The sequence below is a fragment of the Mustela nivalis genome (assembly GCF_964662115.1).
Source record: "Mustela nivalis genome assembly, chromosome: X".
Taxonomy (NCBI): Eukaryota; Metazoa; Chordata; class Mammalia; order Carnivora; family Mustelidae; genus Mustela; species Mustela nivalis.
This window is the reverse complement of record NC_139040.1, coordinates 49,400,524-49,422,011: the sequence shown is the minus strand read 5'-3', so window position 1 is coordinate 49,422,011 and position 21,488 is coordinate 49,400,524. Positions and strand designations below refer to the sequence as shown.

The 21,488-nt window shown below is 36.2% G+C and overlaps 1 pseudogene across 1 annotated transcript; it reads right to left on the bottom strand.

Annotated features, from left to right (window-relative positions):
* Positions 1 to 9,352: 9,352 nt before the first annotated feature.
* Positions 9,353 to 10,960, bottom strand: LOC309855563 (elongation factor 1-alpha 1 pseudogene; annotated as a pseudogene). The gene has a single exon. The product of its transcript is annotated as an elongation factor 1-alpha 1 pseudogene (transcript).
* Positions 10,961 to 21,488: the final 10,528 nt, after the last annotated feature.

Below are 21,488 nucleotides of genomic sequence, written 5' to 3'. Positions count from 1 at the left end.
AGGGAAGAAAAGTCATACAGCCAACCACCTCACATTAAGCCCATCCCCGTGACAAGGGGTGGGGTAACTCCACTCAGGCAAAGATGCCAAGAAGCCAAGCAGAAGACATACTGGAAGAACAGGTGAATGAGAAGTCTATTTCCCACAGGACTGTAAAACTCTAGCACCCGGGGTAAATAATATAGGGAGCTCCAGGTGTTACCTCATGACTCATTTACATTTCAGGCTAAAATTTTATACTAATTTTTCAGTTTATTTTCTTATTCCTTCCCTTATTTGACCCTGTTCTTGTTTCAAATGGATTATTTCCCAAATGATATATATATATATATTTTATTTATTTGTCAGTGAGAAAAAGCGAGCACAGGCAGACAGAATGAAAGGCAGAGTCAGAGGGAGAAGCAGGCTCTCTGCGGAGCAAGGAGACCAATGTGGGACTTGATCCTAGGACGCTGGGATCATGACCCGGGCCGAAGGCAGCTGCTTAACCAACTGAGCCAACCAGGCATCCCCCAAATGATATTTTAAAGTTGTTTCTTAACTTTTATTTTTTTACATATATGTTTTATACATTTATGTCCCATAATAGCCTGCTTTCACACCACTCAATTTTATCTTGAGATTCATTTTGCTTTATTTGCAATTTTGAGTTATAGTGTCTTCTAACACACAGACCAAAAATCTAGCAGAATCAGGCAGATCACTCCACTTTATCCATTATGAGAATATAATCTTTCCCCTCCCCTCTTTTTTTCTTTCTTTTTATTGTTTTGGGTCATCATGGCTTTCATGGCTTATCTGTAGTATCTTTCAACCGCTTCGTATTTTTTCTAAGGTATAGTTTGCTTGGGTCATGGTTGATATTTTGGACTCTGTATATTCCTTCAACCATCCCTCAACAGAATGAATAGGAGGAACTCACAACAAAGACAGAGCCAGAGACATTGTCCTGCTACAGAACTAATGGATATGGATAAAAGCAAGATGTCAGGGATAAACTTCAGGATAGCAATCATGAAGTCAGTAGTTAGACTTGACAAAAGCATTAGTGACAATATGAATCTCTAAGGGCACAAATGCGATCTAATCAGGCTGAACTTAAAAATGCTATGAATGAGTTGCTGTGTAACTGGATACTCTAACAGCCAGGGTAAATGAGCAGAAGAATGAATCAGTGATCTAGAAGATAATCTAATAAAAGGAAGGAAGGTGACAAAGATAGGGATAGGCATCTAGTAACCCATGAAAATGGGTCAATGATGCCACAAAAAGTTCCAACATCAGTTATTGGTATCCCTCAGGTGGTGGAGAGAGAGAAAGGACTAGAAGATATAGTTGAGCAAATATTAGCTGAGAACTTCCCTAATATGGGGAAGGAAATAAGTGTTTGTGTCCACAAGGCAGAGAAGACACCTCCCAAAATCAATTAAAATAGATCAGCAAACCAACAAAATAATAGTGAACTTGCAAATCTTAGAGCCAAAGAAGTCATCCTTAAAGCAGCTAGGGGGAAGAGATTACTTTTCTATGGTGGGAGGAACATCAGAATAATATAAGAACTAACCAAAGAGACCTGGCAAACTAGAAAGAGCTGGCAAGATGTATTCAGGGTACTAAATGAGAAAAGCATGCAGCCAAGAATAATTTATCCAGCAAGGCTGTCATTCCCAATGTACAGAGAGATAAGGAGCTTCAAGGACCAGTAGAAACTGAAAGAATATGTGGCCACCAAGCCAGCCCTGAAAGAAATATTAAGTGGGATTCTATAAAAGAAGAAAAACCCCAAGAGTAAAATAGACCAGAAATTAATAGAAGCATTCTATAGAAACAGGGACTTTAAAGGTAATATGATGACACTAAATTTATATCCTTCAATAGTTACTCTCACCGTGAATAGGCTAAATGGTCCCATCAAAAGACACAGGGTTTTGGGGCACCTGGGTGGTTCAGTGGGTTAAAGCCTCTGCCTTCAGCTTGGGTCATGGTCCCAGGGTTCTGGGATCAAGCTCCACATCAGGCTGTCTGCTTGGCAAAGAGTCTGCTCCCCTTCCTCTCTATCTGCCTGCCTCTCTGCCTACTTGTGATCTCTGTCTGTAAAAAAAAAAAAAAAAAAAAAAAAAAAAAGATACAGGGCTTCACATTGGATTAAAAAAGCAAGACAGATGCATATGCTATCTATAAGAGACTCATTTTGAACATAAAGACAGCTCCAGATTGAAGTGAAGGGATGGAGAACTATATACTGTGAAAATCAATCTTGAAAGAAAGCTGGGATAGCAATTTGTATATTACACAAATTAGATATTAAACCAAGGACTATAGTAAGAGATGTAGAGGAACACTATATCATACTTAAAGGGTATAACAACAAGAAAATTTAGTAATTGTAAATATCTATGCCCCCAATATGGGAGCAGACTACATAAACCAAAATAAGAATCAAATTGAAAATAATAGATTAATATAGGAAACTTCAACACTTCACTCATAGCAATGGCCAGATCATCAAAGCAGAAAATCAACAAAGAAATAGGAACATTGAAGGACGCATTGGACCAGATGTGCTTTGTAAATATATATAGAACATTCCATACTAAAACAACAGAATGCCCATTTTTCTCAAGTGCACATGAAACTATCTCCAGAGTAGATCACATACTGGGTCACAAATCAGGTCTCAACCCATACAAAAAGATTAAGATTATTCCCTGTATATTTCACACCACAGTGATTTTGAACCTGGAATTCAACCAGAAGGGGAAAAAATGGAAGGAATGAAAACACTTGAACATTAAAAGACATCCTGTTAAAGAATGAATCGTTCAACAAGGAAATTAAAAAGGAACTTAAACAGTTCATGCAAATCAATGAAAAGGAAAGCACATTGGTTCAGAACATAGAGGATACTGCAAAGGCAGTCCTTACAGGGGAGTGCATAGCCATCCAAGCCTCTCTCAAAAAATTAGAAAAATCCCAAATGCACAGGCTAACCTTACACCTAAAGCATCTGGAGAAAGAGCAGCAAATAAAGCCTAAACCAAGCAGGAGAAGAGAAATAATAACTATTAGAGATGAAATCAGTGAAATAGAAACTAGAAGAACAGTAGAACAGATCAATGAACATAGAGACTTGTTTTTTTAAAGGATTCATAACATTAAGATTTATCCAAAAGAAAAGAGAAAAGACCCAATTAATAAAATCATGAATGAAAGGGTAGAAATCAGTTCCAATACCAAAAAAAAAAAAAAAATAGAGACAATTATTAGAACTTATTACCAGCAGCTATATTCCAAAAAACTAGGCAATCAAGAAGAAATGGATGCATTCCTTGATACTTATAAACTACCAAGATTGAAACAGGAAGAAATAGACAATCTGAAAAGACAAATAACCAGCATGATAATTGAAACAATAATCCAAAACCTCCAAAAAACAAGTCCAGGGACACAAGGCTGCCCAGGGAAATTCTACTAAACATTTAAAGAAGAAATCATACATATTCCACTGAAGCTGTTCCAAAATATAAAACTGTAAGGAAAACTTAGACTCCTTCAATAACTCCAGCATTACCCTAATCCTAAAGCCAGACCCCATCAAAAAGGAGAATTACAAACCAATAATCCTGATGAAAATGGATGCCAAAATACTCAATAATATCCTAGCCAATAGGATCCAACAGTACATTAAAAGGATTATTCACAGGGTGCGTGGGTGGCTCAATGGTTTAAGCACTTCAGTACAGGTTATGATCTCTGGGTTCTGGGATTGAGCCCCACATCGGGCTCTCTGCTCAGCAGGGAACCTGCTTCCCCCTCTCTCTCTGCTGGCCTCTCTGCCTACTTGTGATTTTTGTCTGTCAAATAAATAAATAAAATCTAAAAAAAAAGAAAAAAAAGAAAAAAAAAAGAAAAGAAAAGATTATTTACCATGACCAGGTTGGATTTATTCCTGGAATGAAAGTTGGCTCAAAATTTGCAAATCAATGAAGTAGATCACATTAACAAAAGAGACAGGAACCATATGGTCCTCTCAATTGATGAAGAAAAATTGATAAAATACAATATCCTTTCATGATTAAAACTCTTCACAATATAGGGATAGAGGAAACATACCTCAATATCATAAAAGCCATCTATGAAAAATGCACAGCAAATATCACTCTCAATGGGGAAAAAATGATAGCTTTTCCCTTAAGATCAGGAACACGACAGGGATGCCCACTTTCACCATTGTTGTTTAACTTAGTACTAGAGTTTGTAGCCTCGGCAATCAGACAGCAAAAAGAAATAAAATGCATCAAATTGGCAAAGAAGAAGTCAAATTCTCTCTCTTCACAGATGACATGATACTTTATGTGGAAAACCAAAAAGAGTCCACCTGCAAATTACTGGATCTCATACAGCAATTCAGTAATTTGGCAGGATACAAAATCAATGCACAGAAATCAGTTGCATTTTTATACACTAACAGTGTGACTGAAGAAAGAGAAATTATGTAATCAATCCCATTTACAATAGCACCAAAAACCATAAGATACCTTGGAGTAAACCTAACCAAAGAGGTTAAGGATCTATACTCTAGAAACTAGGGAACACTTATGCAAGAAATTGAGGAAGATACAAAGAGATGGAAAACATTCCATGCTCATGGATAGCAAGAATAAACATAGTTAAAATGTTTATGCTGCCCAAAGCAATTACAAGGAGCAATTTCACTTTGAATGCAATCCCTACCAAAATAGAATAGACATTTTTCACAGAGCTGGAGCAAATAATCCTAAAGTTTGTATGGAACCTGAAAAGACCATGAATGGCCAGGGGATGGTTGAAAAAGAAAATCAAAGCTAGGGGCATCATGATGCCTTACTTCAAGATATATTACAAACTGTGATCTTCAAGACAGCATGGTATTGGCACAAAAACAGACACATAGATCAATGGAACAGAATATAGAGCCTTGACACAGACCCTCAACTCTATGGACGACTAATTTTCAACTAAGCAGGAAAGAATATCCAATGGAAAAAAGACAACCAGTAATGGTGCTGGGAAAATTCTACATGCAGAAGAATGAAGCTGGATCATTCTTTTACACCGTACATGAAGATAAACTCAAAATGGATGAAAGACCTCAGTGTGAGTCAGGAATCCATCAAAATCCTAAAGGAGATCATAGGCAATAAACTCTTTGACATTGGCCACAGTGACTTCTTTCAAGATATGTCTTTAAAGGAAGGGAAACAAAAGCAAAAGTGAGCTTTTGGGACTTCATCAAGATAAAAAGCTTCTTCACAACAAAGGAAACAGTGAACAAAACTAAAAAGCAACCCACGGAATGTGAATATTTGCTAATGACATTCCAGATAACGATTTATAAAGAACATCTTAATCTCCATGCCCAAAAAACAAATACCTCAGTCACAAAATGGGCAGAAGACATGAACAGCCATATCTCCTAAGAATACCTACATATGGCTAACAGACATATAGAAAAATGTAAAGTATCACTAGCCATCAGGGAAATACAAATCAAAACAACACTGAGATACCACTTTACACAAGTTAGAATGGCAAAAGTTAATAAGACAATAAGCAACAAGTGTTGGTGAGGATGTGGAGAAAGGGGAACCCTCTTTCACTGTTGGTGGGAACACAAGATGGTACAGCCACTCTGGAAAACATTAGGGAGATTCCTCAAGACATTAAAAATAGAGCTGCTGTACAACCCAGCAATTGCACTACTAGGTATTTACTGCAAAGATACAGATGTAGTGAAAACAAGGGCCACATGGACCCCAATATTCATAGTATCAATGTCCAGAATAGCCAAACTGTTGAAGGAGATGAGAGCTCCTTCAGTAGATGAATGGGTAAAGAGGATGTGGTTCACATATACAAGGGACTATTTCACTACATCAGAAAAGATGAAGACCCACCATTTGCACTGGCATGGATGGAACTGGAGGTGATTATGGTACTTGAAATAAGTCAAGCCAAGAAAGATAATTATATAGTTTCACTCATATGTGGAATATAAGGAATAGCATGGAAGACCACGGGGGAGGGAGGGAAAAGTGAATGGGAAGAAATTGGAGAGGGAGACAAACCATAAGAGAGAGACTCTGGACTCTTGTAATAAAACTGAGGGTTATATGAGGGAGGGGGTGGACAATGGGGTAATAGGAATGGATATTAAGGAGGCCAAGTGTGGTGATGAACACTGGGTGTTACATACAACTAGTGAATCATTGAACACTACATCAAAAACCAAGATGTACTATATGTTGGTAAATATAACATTAAAGAAAAGAATTATTCACCATGATTATATGGGATTTATTCCTGGGCTGCAGTGTTGGTTCAATATTTGCAAAATGCTTATGTGATACATAATATTAATAGAAGAAATGGTAAGAACCATATAATACTTTCAATAGAAGTAGGAAAAGCATTTGACAAAATATTGTATCCATTCTTGGTAAAAATCCTCAACAAGTATGAATAGATGGAACACACCTCAACATCATAAAGACCATACACAAAAGACCCATGGCTAATATCATCATTAATGGGGAAAAAATGAGGGCTTTTCCTCTATGTTCAGGAACAAGACAGAGATGTCTCCTCTCACCATGGTTATTTAACATAGTACTGGAAGTTTTAGCCTCAGCAAGCAGACAATAAAAAGGAACAATCACATTAAAATTTTCAGGGAATATGTCAAACTTTCCCTATTTGCAGTCAGTGTGATACTCTATGTATAAAATCCAAAGGACTCCACCAAAAAATTTCTGGAATTAATACATGAATTCAGGAAAGTCGCTGGATATCAAACCATTGCATAGAAATCTGCTGCATTTCTATACACCAATTATGAAATGACAGACAGATTAATCATGGAATCAATCCCAGTTATAATTGAACTAAAAAACAATAAAATACTTAGCAGTAAACCTAATGAAGGAGGTAAAATATCTGTACTCTGAAAACTATTAAACACTTATAAAAAAAATTGAAGATATTACAAAGAAATGGAAAAACATTCCATGCTCATGGAATGGAAGGAAAAAAATCATTAAAATGTCAATAGTACCCAAAACAATCTACACATTTAAGGCAACCCCTATCAGAATACTAGCTGTATTTTTCCAGATCTAGAATAAACAACCCTAAAATTTGTATGGAACTACAAAGACTTCAAATAGTCAATGCAATCCCAAAAAGGCAAACTAAAGCTGGAGGCACCATGATTTCAGATTTAAAGCTAAACACAAAGCTGTAGTCATCAGGAAATTATTTTATTGGCACAAAAAAGACACATAGGTCAATGGAACAGAATAGAATACCCAGAAGTTGACCAAAAAACTATGGGCAACTAATCTTCAATAGGCAGGAAAGAATATCCAATGGAAAAAAGACAGTCTCTTCAGGAAATGGTGTTGGGAAAACTGGACAGCAACATACAAAAGAATGACACTGGACCACTTTTTTACACCATACACAAAAATAAATGTAAATGTATTAAAGACCTAAATGTGAGATCTGAACCTGTCAAAGTCCTAGATGAAAACACAGGCAATAGCATTTTTGATGTAGGCTGCAGCAATTTCTTACTAGACATGTCTCCAGAAGCAAGGAAAACAAAAACAAACAAACAAACAGAAAAATGAACTATTGGGACTTCATCAAGATAAAGACTTTCTGCATAGTGAAGGAAACAATCAACAAATCTAAAAGGCAGCCTAGAATAGAAGATATTTGCAAATGACATATCTGATAAAGGGTTACTATCTAGAATCTGTAAAAAAAAAAAACTTACAGAATTTATCACGCCACCCCAAAAAAATCCCTAAATAATCCAGTTAAGAAAGGGGAAGAACACATGAGTAGACATTTTTTTTTTCCAAGAAGACATCCAAATGGCTAACAGGTACATGAAAAGATGCTTAATGTTACTCACTGACAAATCTATTTGACAAACTACAAATCTAAACTATGATGGGATATTATCTCATACTTGTCTGAATGGCTAACATTAACAACACAGGAAACAACAGATATTGGTGAGGATTCAGAGAAGGGGGAACTCGCTTACACTTTGGAAGGAATGGAAATTGCTGCAGCCACTCTGGAAAACAGTATGGAGGTCCCTCAAAAATTTAAAATTAGAACTATGCCAGAATTTAGCAATTACATTAGTAGGTATTTACCCAAATGATACAAAAATACTGATTTTGGGGGATGCATGCACCCTGTGTTTATAACATTATTATCAACAACAGTGAAATTACAGAAAGAACCTGAATGATGTTCATGAACTGATGAATGTATAAAGAAGATGTGATATATGTATGATGCATACATAGACAATAGATTGTTATTCAGGCAACAAAAATAATAAAGGGTGCCTGGTAGTTCAATCAGTTCAGTGTTTGAGTCTTGAACACAGCTCACATATTTATCTCAGGGTTGTGAGTTAAAGCTCCACATGGAGCTCCACACAGAGCATCAATTCAACTTAAAAAAAAAAAAAAAACTCTCCCTTTTCATTCATAATTTTATTAATTTGGGTCCTCTCACTTTTCTTTTGGATGAGTTTGGCCAGTGGTTTATCGATCTTATTGATTCTTTCAAAAATCCAGGGGTGCCTGTTGGCTCAGTGGCTTAAAGCCTCTGCCTTCAGCTCAGGTCATGACCCCAGGGTCCTGGGATGGAGCCCTGCATCAGGCTCTCTGCTCAGCAGGGAGCCTGCTTCCTCCCCCCTCTCTCTCTGCCTGTCTCTCTGCTTACTTGTGATCTCTATCTGTCAAATAAATAAATAAAATCTTGAAAAAAATCCAGCTTCAAGTTTCATTGATGTGTTCTACTGTATCTCTAGTTTCTATCTCATTTTTCTCTGCTCTAATCGTGATTATTTCCCTTTTTGTGTGTGGGGTTGGCTTAATTTGTTGTTGATTCCCCAGTTCTTTAAGGTATAAAGACAGCTTGTGTATTTTGTTTCTGCAGGTTTTTTTGTTTGTTTGTTTTGTTTTGTTTTGTTTTGAGGGAGGCTTGGATGGCTATGTACTTTCCGCTTAGGACCGTCTTTGCTATATTGCATAGGTTTTGGACTGAAGCGTCTTCATTCTCAGTGGTTCCATGAAGTGTTCAATTTATTCTTTGATTTCCTGGTTGATTCAAACATTCTTTCTTTCTTTCTTTTTTTTTTTTTTTTTTCTCCTCATTAAACTTTTGTTTTAATGGGTCTCAAAATTCTGTGACAGATTTTTGGTCAAGTTATTTCCATTAAAAAGTACTGATTTTAAAAACTAATAACTTAAAACTGCTACACACACACACACACACACACACACACACACACACACACACAAATGGTCCACAAAACGTTCTCCTTTCCTTCTGAAGGTTTTACGATGCATTGTTATCATTAACCAGTCGTTTACTATTAAACTTAAATGGCCAATTGACACAAACAGTTCTGAGACCATTCTTCCACCACTGATTAAGACTGGGGTGGCAGGTATTGGGGATAATATTCATTTAGCCTTCTGACCTTTCTGGGCAGACTTGGTGACCTTGCCAGCTCTAGCTGCCTTCTTGTCCACTGCTTTGATGACACCTACAGCAACTGTCTGTCTCATTTCACGAACAGCAAAACAGCCCAGAGGAGGATAGTCAGAGAAGCTTCAACACACATAGGCTTGCCAGGAACCATATCAACAATGCAGCGTCACAGATTTCAAGAACTTGGGACCATATTCCAGCTTTTTTCCAGAATGATGATCTATCTTCTCCTTCAGCTCAGCAAACTTGCAAGCAATGTGAGCTGTGTGACAATCCAGCACAGGTGCATATCCAGCACTAATTTGGCCTGGATGGTTCAGGATAATCACCTGAGCTGTGAAGCCAGCTGCTTCCATTGGTGGGTCATTTTTGCTGTCAACAGCCACATTGCCATGATGAACATCTTTGACAGATACATTCTTGACATTAAAGCCCACATTGTCCCCAGGAAGAGCCTCACTCAAAGCTTCCTAGTGCATTTCAAAAGACTTGACTTCAGTTGTAACATTGACTGGAGCAAAGGTGATTACCATGCCAGGTTTAAGAACACCAGTCTCCACTAGGCCCACAGGGACAGTACCGATACCACCAATTTTGTAGATGTCCCGGAGAGGCAGACTCAAGGGCTTGTCAGTTGGACGAGTTGGTGGCAGAATGCAATCCAGAGCTTCAAGCAGTGTGATTCCACTGGCATTCCCATCTTTACGGGTGACTTTCCATCCCTCAGCCAAGGCATGTTAGCACTTGGCTCCAGCATGTTGTCACCATTCTAACCAGAAATTGGCACAAATTCTACTGTGCTGGGGTTGTAGCCAATTTTCTTAATGTAGGTGCTGACTTCCTTAATGATTTCCTCATATCTCTTCTGGTTGTAGGGTGGCTCAGTGGAATTCATTTTGTTAACACCAACAATTAGTTGTTTTACACCCAATGTGTAAGCCAGAAGGGCATGCTCACGGGTCTGCCCATTCTTGGAGATACCTTCTTCAAATTTACCAATGCCAGCAGCAACAATCAGGATGGCACAGCCAGCCTAGGATGTGCCTGTAATCATGTGTTTGATAAAGTCTCTGTGTCCTGGAGCATCAGTGATGGTCACATAATACTTGCTGGTCTCAAATTTCCACAGGGAGATATCAATGGTGATACCACTTTCACGTTCAGCTTTCAATTTATCCAAGACCCAGGCATACTTGAAGGAGCCTTTTCCCATCTCAGCAGCCTCCTTCTCAAATTTTTCGATAGTTCTTTTGTCGATCCCACCACATTTGTAGATAAGATGACCAGTAGTGGTAGACTTGCCCGAATCTACGTGTCCAATGAAAACAATGTTGATATGAGACTTTTCCTTCCCCATTCTGGCTTAGGTTGAGCAGTGGTTTTCATGAAGCCTCTGTTCTGGTGGCAAACCTGTTGTGAAAAAAAGCTGATCCAAACATTCTTAAGCAAGGTGGTCTTTAGCTTCAAGTGTTTGAATTTCTTCCAAACTTCTTTTTGTGGTTGAGTTCCAGTTTCAAAACATTGTGGTCTGAGAATATGCAACTTCTTTCAATATATGTCTCCAAAGGCAAAAGAAAAAAAAGCAATAATGAACTTTTGGGACTTCATCAACATCAAAATCTTCTGCACAGCAAAGGGAACCGGCAACAAAACAAAGAGACAACCCATAGAATGGGAGGAGATATTCACAAATGACACTACAGACGAAAGGCTGATATCCAAGATCTATAAAGAAGTCCTCAAACTCAACACACCCAAAACAGATAATCACGTCAAAAAATGGACACTACTGGGTATTTACCCTAAAGATACAAACGTAGTGATCCAAAGGGGCACGTGCACCCGAATGTTTATAGCAGCAATGTCCACAATAGCCAAACTATGGAAAGAACCTAGATGTCCATCAACAGATGAATGGATCAAGAAGATGTGGTATATATACACAATGGAATACTATGCAGCCATCAAAAGAAATGAAATCTTGCCATTTGCGACAACATGGATGGAACTAGAGCGTATCATGCTTAGCGAAATAAGTCAAGCAGAGAAAGACAACTATCATATGATCTCCCTGATATGAGGAAGTGGTGATGCTACATGGGGGCTTAAGTGGGTAGGAGAAGAATCAATGAAACAAGATGGGATTGGGAGGGAGACAAACCATAAGTGACTCTTAATCTCACAAAACAAACTGAGGGTTGCTGGGGGGAGGGGGTTTGGGAGAAGGGGGTGGGATTATGGACATTGGGGAGGGTATGTGCTTGGGTGAGTGCTGTGAAGTGTGTAAACCTGGTGATTCACAGACCTGTACCCCTGGGGATTAAAATATATGTTATAAAGAATAAAAAGTTAAAAAAAAAAAAAGGTAGGAAAAAAAAATGGACAGAAGACATGAACAGATACTTCTCCAAAGAAGAAATACAAATGGCTGACACATACATGGAAAAATGTTCATCATCATTAGACATCAGGGAGATTCAAATCAAAACCATATTGAGATACCACCTGACACCAGTTAGAATGGCCAAATTAACAACACAGTAAACAACAAGTGTTGGAGAGGATGTGGAGAAAAGGGGAACCATCTTGCACTGTTGGTGGGAATGCAAGTTGGTACAGCCACTTTGGAAAATAGTATGGAGATTCCTTAAGTAATTAAAAATACAGCTTCTCCAGGACCCTGCAATTGCATTACTGGGTATTTGCCCCAAAGATACAAATGTAGTGAAAAGAAGGGCCACCTGTACCCCAATGTTCATAGCAGCAATGGCCACAATCGCCAAACTGTGGAAAGAGCCAAGATGCCCTTCACCAGTCAAATGTATAAGGAAGATGTGGTCATATATACAATGGAGTATTATGCATTTGGAGTATTATGATGAATACACAACTTTTATATCAACGTGGATGGGACTGGAAGAGATTATGCTGAGTGAAATAAGTCAAGCAGAGAGAGTCAAATATCATATGGTTTCACTTACTTGTGGAGCATAAGGAATAACACGGAGGACATTGGGAGATAGGAGAAGTGAGATGAGGGAAATTGGAAGGGGAGACAAACCATGAAAGACTGTGGACTCTGAGAAACAAACTGAGGGTTTTGGAGGATTGAGGGTTGGGGGGTTGGGTGAGCCTGGTGATAGGTTGTATGGAGGGCACTTATTGCATGGTGAACTGAGTGTGGTGCATAAACAATGAATTTTGGAACACTGAAAAGAAATAAAATAAAACGGAAAAAAAATCACATTGTATGCTAATTCATTAAAGGAAAATCAATAGAAAATAGATAATGATATGTGACATTATAAAACAAAGAATGAAAGCTTGCTATTTGTAATGGTATATGTGTCACTACATTATTATGGTAAGCAAAATAATTCAGTGAGAGGAAGATGGATGCCATATGATTTCACTCTTATGTGGAATTTAAGAAGAAAACAGGTATACATACAGGAAGAAAAAACAAATGAGAGAGAGGGAAGAAAACCACAAGAGACTCATAACTATAGAGAACAAACCAAGTGAAGTTTGATGGAGGGAGGTAGATGGAGGATGGAGTAAATGGGTGATAGGTGTGAAGGAGACCCCTGTTATGATGAATCACTAAATTCTACTCCTGAAACAAATTACACTGTATGTTTACTAACTGGAATTTAAATTAAAAAATTGAAAATAAAATAAAGTATATCAGAGGGGAGCTGGGTTGGGAGATGAATGAAATAATTGAATGGGATTAAGTGTACACTTATCATAAGGAGCATTGAGTAATAATGTATTGAATTTTTGAATCACTATATTGTACATTTGAAACAAATGTAACACCATATGTTAATTATACTGGAATTAAAATTTAAAAACTGAATAAACAAAAGAACAAACAAAAAAACAAATTACTGTGACATAATTTAATCAAAAAAGAAAGGCATATTGAATTACATTGTAGTTATCAATTATAATTTTTTAAAAGCAAAATTTTTAGATTACTAATAATATAACACAAAATTTGTGTTTATTTAGTGTAGGAAAAAATTGTCTAATTTGAATGTCAATTTTAGTAATCTTAAAAGTTGGTAAAATTGCTCAACCTTTAGTTTTATTCATATTAATAATGTTACAAAATATGTGAATTTACTTAAGAGTAACTGGGAAAAGTAATCTTAAAGTAGAAAAAAAAGAATGGAAAACAAGTAAATAAACATACCAGTGAATTTTTATATATATTAAAAGAAATATTGCTTCAATCACATTATTGTATAATAAAAGTCTTAGATTAAGTGTACTTCTCTATTACCAGATTTTGGTATTCATAACAACATAATTATCAATTAATTTAATTTTCTCAAGAATAAAATAAATAGTTGCACCTTGGTGGCTCAACCATTAAGCATCTGCCTCAGCTCAGGTCAATGTCCCAGGGTCCTGGGATTGAGCTCTGCATAAGGCTCCCTGCTCAGTGGGAAGCCTCCTTCTCACTCTCACTCCCCTGCCTGTATTACCTCTCTCACTGTGTCTCTCTGTCAAATAAATAAATAAAATCTTAATAAAGTAAAATAAAATAAAAAAGAATAGAATAAATTTAAAGTGCAAAGAATATGACAAAATAAAATAAAAAATTTTAAAAAGGGGATCTAAAAAGAAAAAGCTCCATCTCATTTAATTTTTATTGCAACCCCTGGGTTGCCTGCAATGCCTGAGTCAGACATTGATATACTTCTCCATTGTATAGTTGAGCCTCAGAATGGTTAAAAACTTTCCCAGGGCTGAATATTTAATAAATGAAGTGGTAAAAACAGTATTTTAAGCTGAATTTTCTCTTTCTAAAGTCTTTTATTTTTTTAGTCCATACTCCTAGTTGTTGAAAACTGCAAAACTTTCTAGGAAGAAAGCACAAAGCTGATTAGAAAAAAGTTAAGTTACATACTGCTTTTTCCTATAGCTGAATAAATGGACTACAGCAATATAATAGAAAGCACTATCTAATTTCTTGCATTGCTGCAAATATTCCTTAGATGTCAAAATAAAAGTAGATCAAAATTTTTATCAAAATTAATTTTAGTCATAGAATGTATATAAAAATACAAGTATCCACAGGGGTGTTTGTTTAACACCATTATGCAGTCTTTCTTTCTTTCTTTCTTTCTTTCTTTCTTTCTTTCTTTCTTTCTTTCTTTCTTTTTTTATTTCTTCACAGTGTAACAGAATTCATTGTTTTTGCACCACACCCAGTGCTCCATGCAATCCGTGCCCTCTATAATACCCACCACCTGGTACCCCAAACTCCCAGCCCTGCCCCTTCAAAACCCTCAGATTGTTTTGTTTATTAGAGTCCATAGTCTCTCATGGTTCACCTCCCCTTCCAATTTCCCCCAACTCCCTTCTCCTCTCTATTTCCCTATGTCCATGTTATTTGTTATACTCCACAAATAAGTGAAACCATATGATAATTGACTCTCTCTGCTTGACTTATTTCACTCAGCATAATCTCTTCCAGTCCCATCCATGTTGCTACAAAAGTTGGGTATTCATCCTTTCTGATGGAGGCATAATACTCCATAGTGTATATGGACCACATCTTCCCTATCCATTCATCCATTGAAGGGCATCTTGGTTCTTTCCACAGTTTGGCGACCATGGCCATTGTTATGCAGTGTTTCTTAAGGTAAATACTGGTCTTATCTTGGATCAATATATACCTCAGAGTTTGATACATGTGTGACTGTCTTCAACACCATATCTAGTTAATATCTACAACCTGCTTCTTATCAGTGTTTTTTAAACTTCCCTATAGCCCCAAGAATGTTTAGAGATTTGTAGTACTTTGGATCCCCATGGATTCTTTACTGTCAATCTATAAACAATAGACGTAGATAATATAACTGTTTTGAACAGAGTTGTAATTGTTACACAAACAGTTCCTCAAGCTCTTGGAAGCGCTAATGAGAAAAGATCAATGACTATATATTGTGAATGGACAGAGTGTTCAAGGGGACAATGGTTTAAAGAAATTTTCATTTTATTTTATTATTTATTATTTATTTATTTATCTTTGAGAGAGAGAGAGAGAGAGCACTTGATCAGGGGGAGGAACAGAGGGAGAGGGAGAAGCAGGGAGCCTGATGTGGAGCTTAATCCCAAGGCCCCTGGATCATGACCTGAGCTGAAGGCAGACACTTAACCAATTGAGCCACCCAGCCACCCCTAAAGAGATTATTTTAAAGAAATTTGGTGTGTGAGGGTTTAGTATTCAAATTCATATTCATAGTTATTTTATAAAATGATTTACATATCCAAATTTTTCAGAAAGCTGACCATGTCTGATTATTCCTTGTTCATAAAATAAGACACTAGTTTATTTTTATTTTATTTTTTTAAAAGATTTTATTTATTTATCTGACAGACAGAGATCGCAAGTAGGCAGAGAGGCAGGCAGAGAGAGAGGAGGAAGCAGGCTCTCCACGGAGCAGAGAGCCAGATGTGGGGCTCAATCTCAGGACCCTGGGATCACGACCCAAGCTGAAGGTAGAGGCTTTAACCCACTGAGCCACCCAGGTGCCCCAACACTAGTTTATTTTGAATTCATTCCTACATTCACCATGCTTCTGGGTTTTGATTTTTGTAATGTAAAATGATCTTCAATATATCCTCATGAGAACTCCTTTAGCTGACCTCCTAGGATATGGAATAAGCCTAGAGCCCAATCCTGGATTCTATTTTGTTTGGCTCCTGTCACATAGTGAACAGTATGAATTAATAATGACAAATTGCTATGCATAAAACCCACAATTTGAGGTCTTGATATTGTCATTCATAGTAATTTAAGTTTACACTTTTATCTTTTGAAACAAACCCAGCTAGAATCAAGCAGAACAGGAAAATTACTGTTCTTACCTACAACTTAATTAATGAAACCTCATATGGAGATTATGGAGATTAGCAACCGAGGATAGAATACATTTTCATTGTAATCAATATTAGTCAAAACTTTTTTTCTTCTTTGAGAGTTACAAAGAGTGAATCTTTATACTATAAAAAGAATATAAAGATATGGGAAGGTACAGAATAATATAATAAAGAATTTGGGGGCATCTGGGTGGCTTAGTGAATTAAGCCTCTAGCTTCGGCTCAGGTCATGATCCCAGGGTCCTGGGATTGAGCCCTGCATCTGGCTCTCTGCTTAGCAGGGAGCCTGCTTCTCCTCCTCTCTCTCTGGCTGCTTCCCTGCCTATTTGTGATCTCTGTCTGTCAAATAAATAAATACAATCTTAAAAATTATTTTTTCAAAGAAATGGAAAGCAGTCTCTATAAGAAAAGGTTAAAAGGGTTGGAGTACTTAGTTTAGCAAAAAAGACGGCTAAGTCATGAAAGTTGTAATCTTCAAGGATATGAAGGGATCATGTGATCAGACTACTGAGCAGTTTTTCCATCACTAGAAAACTGAATATGAAGAAATTGTGTTAAATTGAAATAGAGAGTGGTATTTGGAGAGTGGTTAGGCCAGACATAGATTTGAGAGGTTTTGGCACCAATGTAATAGTTAAACTCATGTTATTAGATAAGATTAACAAAAGATTATAGAAGAGAAGTATAAAGACAAACTGAGAAAACACATACATATAGGTATTGGGAGGAGGAATTAGTATGTTAAAAATTGGAAGAAGACATAACAATGCAGTTTCACCAAAGAAGAGAGTTTTTTTTGAGTACTTAATATGCTAGGGATTTTTCAAAGTGGTTACCAGATATTACATCATTTAATTCTCATGACAACCATATGATTTGCATACTGTAAGTTACAAAAAAGATACAATAGTAAGTTGAAGGAATGGAATGGAAATTTTTGCTGTTATACATGTTTTTAAGGATGGAGGAAACTTGAGTATGTTTTTATATGTGTCTGAATAAATGATATTATCATTAATACACTTTTTGAGAAAACTTATGCTACATAATATGTGTTCTCTCAACTTGTTTCTTTCCCTCTCAGAATATATCTATACATGTGTACAATTGGGGTTAGTCTCTTTCACAACTTTTTCAACATCCCTCAGCCCAGAATCAGAAAAAAAGAAAAAGAAAACTGATTATATTGTTTCTTCACAATTGGGATGATAAGGGAAATTTAGAAGGACAAAATCATCTTGTCACATACATCTCTGACAGAGATTTTATATTTATGAGCAATTTAAAATTAAAGCATGATTAGACCATACATGACAAATCCACAAGTAGCATCATATGAATTGTGAAAAACTGGGAGTTTTTTTGTCTAAGATTAGGAAAAAAACAAGCATATCCACCTTAGCTAACTTTATTTAGCAAAGTACTAGAAACCCTAGCAGCAGCAATCAGACAAGAAAAATAAATAAAAGTCATCCAAATTTGTAAGGAAAAGTAAAACGATCACTATTTGGACATGACATGATGCTATACATAGAAAACCCTAAAGGCCACCAAATATATATATATATATATATATATATATATATATATATATATATGAAGTAAGCAACGAATTCAGTAAAGCTGCAGGTATAAAAATAATGTACAGAAATCTGTTGTGTTTACATACACTGATAATTAGGTGGCAGAAAAAGGGATTAAGAAAGCAATCTCATTCATAATTGTCCATGGAAAGAATACAATGTCTATGAATAAACTTAACCAGGAAAGTTGATTACCTGTACTTAAAAACGGTAAGACCAAATGATGAAAGAAATTGAAATTAGAGGTATTTCATATTTGTGGATAAGAAGAATTAATATTGTTAAAATGTCTATACTACCCTGGGTGCCTGGGTGGCTCAGTGTGTTAAAGCCTCTGCCTTCAGCTCAGGTGATGGTTCCAGGGTCCTGGGATCGAGCCCCACATCAGGTTTTCTGCTTGGTGGAGAGCCTGCTTCCTCCTCTCTCTCTGCCTGCTTCTCTGCCTACTTGTGGGCTCTGTCTGTCAAATAAATAAATAAAATCTTTAAAATTTTTTTTAAATGTCTATACTACCCAAAGCAATGTGCAGAACTAATGTAATCCTTATCAAAATATCAGTAACATTTTTTTTTCACAGAACTAGAACAAATGTTACTAAAATTTTTATGGAACCACAAAAAACCCTGAATAGCCAAAGCAACATTGAGAAAAGAGAATAAAGCTGGAGGTATCAAAATCCAAGACTTCAAAATATAGTACAAAGCTATAATAATCAACATAGTATGATGCTGGCACAAAAATAGTCACATACATCAATGAAACAGAATAGAGAGCCCACAAATAAATCCATGTCTATATGGTCAAATAATTTATGGCGAAAGAGACAAGAATATACAATGGGGAAAAACAGTCTCTTCAATAAATGATGCTGCGGAAACAGACATCTATGTGCAAAAGAATTAAACTGGACCACTTTCCTACACCATATGCAAAAATAAGTTCAAAATAGATGAAAGACCTAAACTTAAGAACTGAAACCATAAAATCTCTTAAAAGAAAACATAGAAAGTAATCTCTTTGACATCAGCCTTAGCAATGTTTATTTTGTTTTGTTTTGTTTTTTTAGATGTTTCCTCAGGCAATGGAAGCAAAAACAAAAAATAAACTATTGGAAAAAAAAAAAGAAGAAGAAGAAAAAAGGTTCTGCACCATGAAGGAAATGAAAAGACAACCTGCTAAATGGGAGAAAATATTTGCAAATGATATATCTGATAATGTGTTAATATCTAAGATATATAAAAAATTATACAACTCAACATCAAAAACATGAATCATATCATCTGATTAAAAATGGACAGAGGAGGGTCACCTGGGTGGCTCAGTTGGTTAAGTGACTACCTTCAGCTCAGGTCATGATCCCAGGGTTTTGTGATGGAGTCCTGCTTGTCAGGGAGCCTGCTTCTCTCTCTCCCTCAGCCTACAGCTCCCTCCACAGATAGTTTCTTTATCTCTCTGTGTGTCAAATAAATAAGTAAAATATTAGAAAAAAATGGGTAGGAGACCTGAAGAGACATTTTTCCTAAGAAGACATACCAAGGGCCAACAGACACATGAAACTATGTTCAGCATCTCTAATCATCAGGAAAATGCAAGTCAAAATCACAATAAGTTATAACTTCACAGCAGCCAGAATGCCTTCAAAAAGAAGAAATAACAAGTGTTAGTGAGGAGATAGAGGATAAAGAACTATCATGCGATGTTGGTGGGAATGTAAATTGGTGCAGTCACTGTGGAAGATGGTATGGGGATTCCTCAAAAAGTTAAAAACATAAATACTGTAGAATCCAGTAATTTTACTACCAGGTGTTTACCCAAAGAAAGAAAAACACCATTTAAAAAGATTTATGCACTCCAATATATTGCAGCATAATTTACAATAGCCAATATGGATGCAAATTAGTGTTCACCAATAGATGAGTGAATAAAGAAGACTATATATATATATATATCACCACAAAAAAGAATTAAATTGTCTCACTTATGACAACATGAATGGACCCAGAGGATATTATGCTAAGTGAAATAAGTCAGACTGAGGAAGACAAATACTATATGATTTCACTTATACATAGAATCTAAAAATAAAACAAATGGATAAACAAACAAAGCATGAAGAGACCCATAAATACAGGAAACTAATTGGTGGTTACAAGAGGCTGGGGGAAGAGGGTTGGGCAAAATGGTAGGAGAGTGGGAGATACAGACTACTAGTTATGAAATGAATATCACAGGGGTGAAAGGTTTAGCATAGAGAATATATAGTCCATTGTGTTAAAATAGCATACAGTGACAGATGGTAGCTAGACTTGTGGTGAGTGTAACATAATGTATAGGGTTGTTGAATCATGAAGTTGTACACCCAAAACTAAGGTGACATTGTATGTCAGCTAAACTTCAATTTAAAAAAATAGAGAGAGAACCTAAAGCATGATTTAAATGTCACTCCATTGATTCAAGTAGTGGTTGTTTTTATTAATCAATGACTATGTGTATATATATATATATATATACATACACACATATTTAGGCTCATTGTTGATCTGCTAGTATCATTTATATATGGATTGGCAGATCATTTCAGTTGCAAATTTTAAACCCATATGCATAGGAAATTATTAGAAAAACAAAAATCAAGAATTTAGGCATTAGCTCTGCAACATATAACTTCTATGAGTTGGGCAAGTCACTTAAACTCTCTTCCAGTTTCCTACTTGTAATATGGAGCTAATAATACTATCTTGTGGGGATATGTTAAACAAAATAATGTATATTTCAGATTCTGTTTCTTTAATAGATGGCATGTTAGAGGACATAACATGATCAGAATATGTAAAGCTTCTGTGCCACTCAGCTTATAAAGCTCTCTTGTTGCTTTAACATCACATAAGAATAGATTACACTGCTGCTCCCTTGAGAAAGGTAAGAGACATTAGAGCATAAAAAACTACCTTACCGGGCCCAGACTAGATCAGACAACTAGAAAACCTCTATATCCATGAGCAACACTAGCTTAAGATCTCTATCAACCAGTGCTTAATTGACCCACAGACTCATGAAAGTAAATGATTATTTTAAGCCATGATTCTTGGAATGATTTTATAACATTTTTGTGGCAATATACCCATTAGGGACTTAGCACAGTGCTTGCCACATGCTTGGGGTTTGGCAAATGTTAGTTGCTTTTTCTTTTTACATATAAATGAAGTAAACACTTTATACATTTTACCTCCAATTTAAAACATGCAGATATTAGCAAACATTTGCATGACTGAATGTTTCTGTTTCATGTCATGCAGACAGCACTTGTGCAATAAACTGAAATAACAAATCCTTCACAAAGTGTTCTCAGATTTTGACATGTTGATTGATGTATTCTTCCCATACAAGTGTAACTTCCTCCCAGTAATGCTAATATGAATTACGTGTGTTCATTAAAAGGAA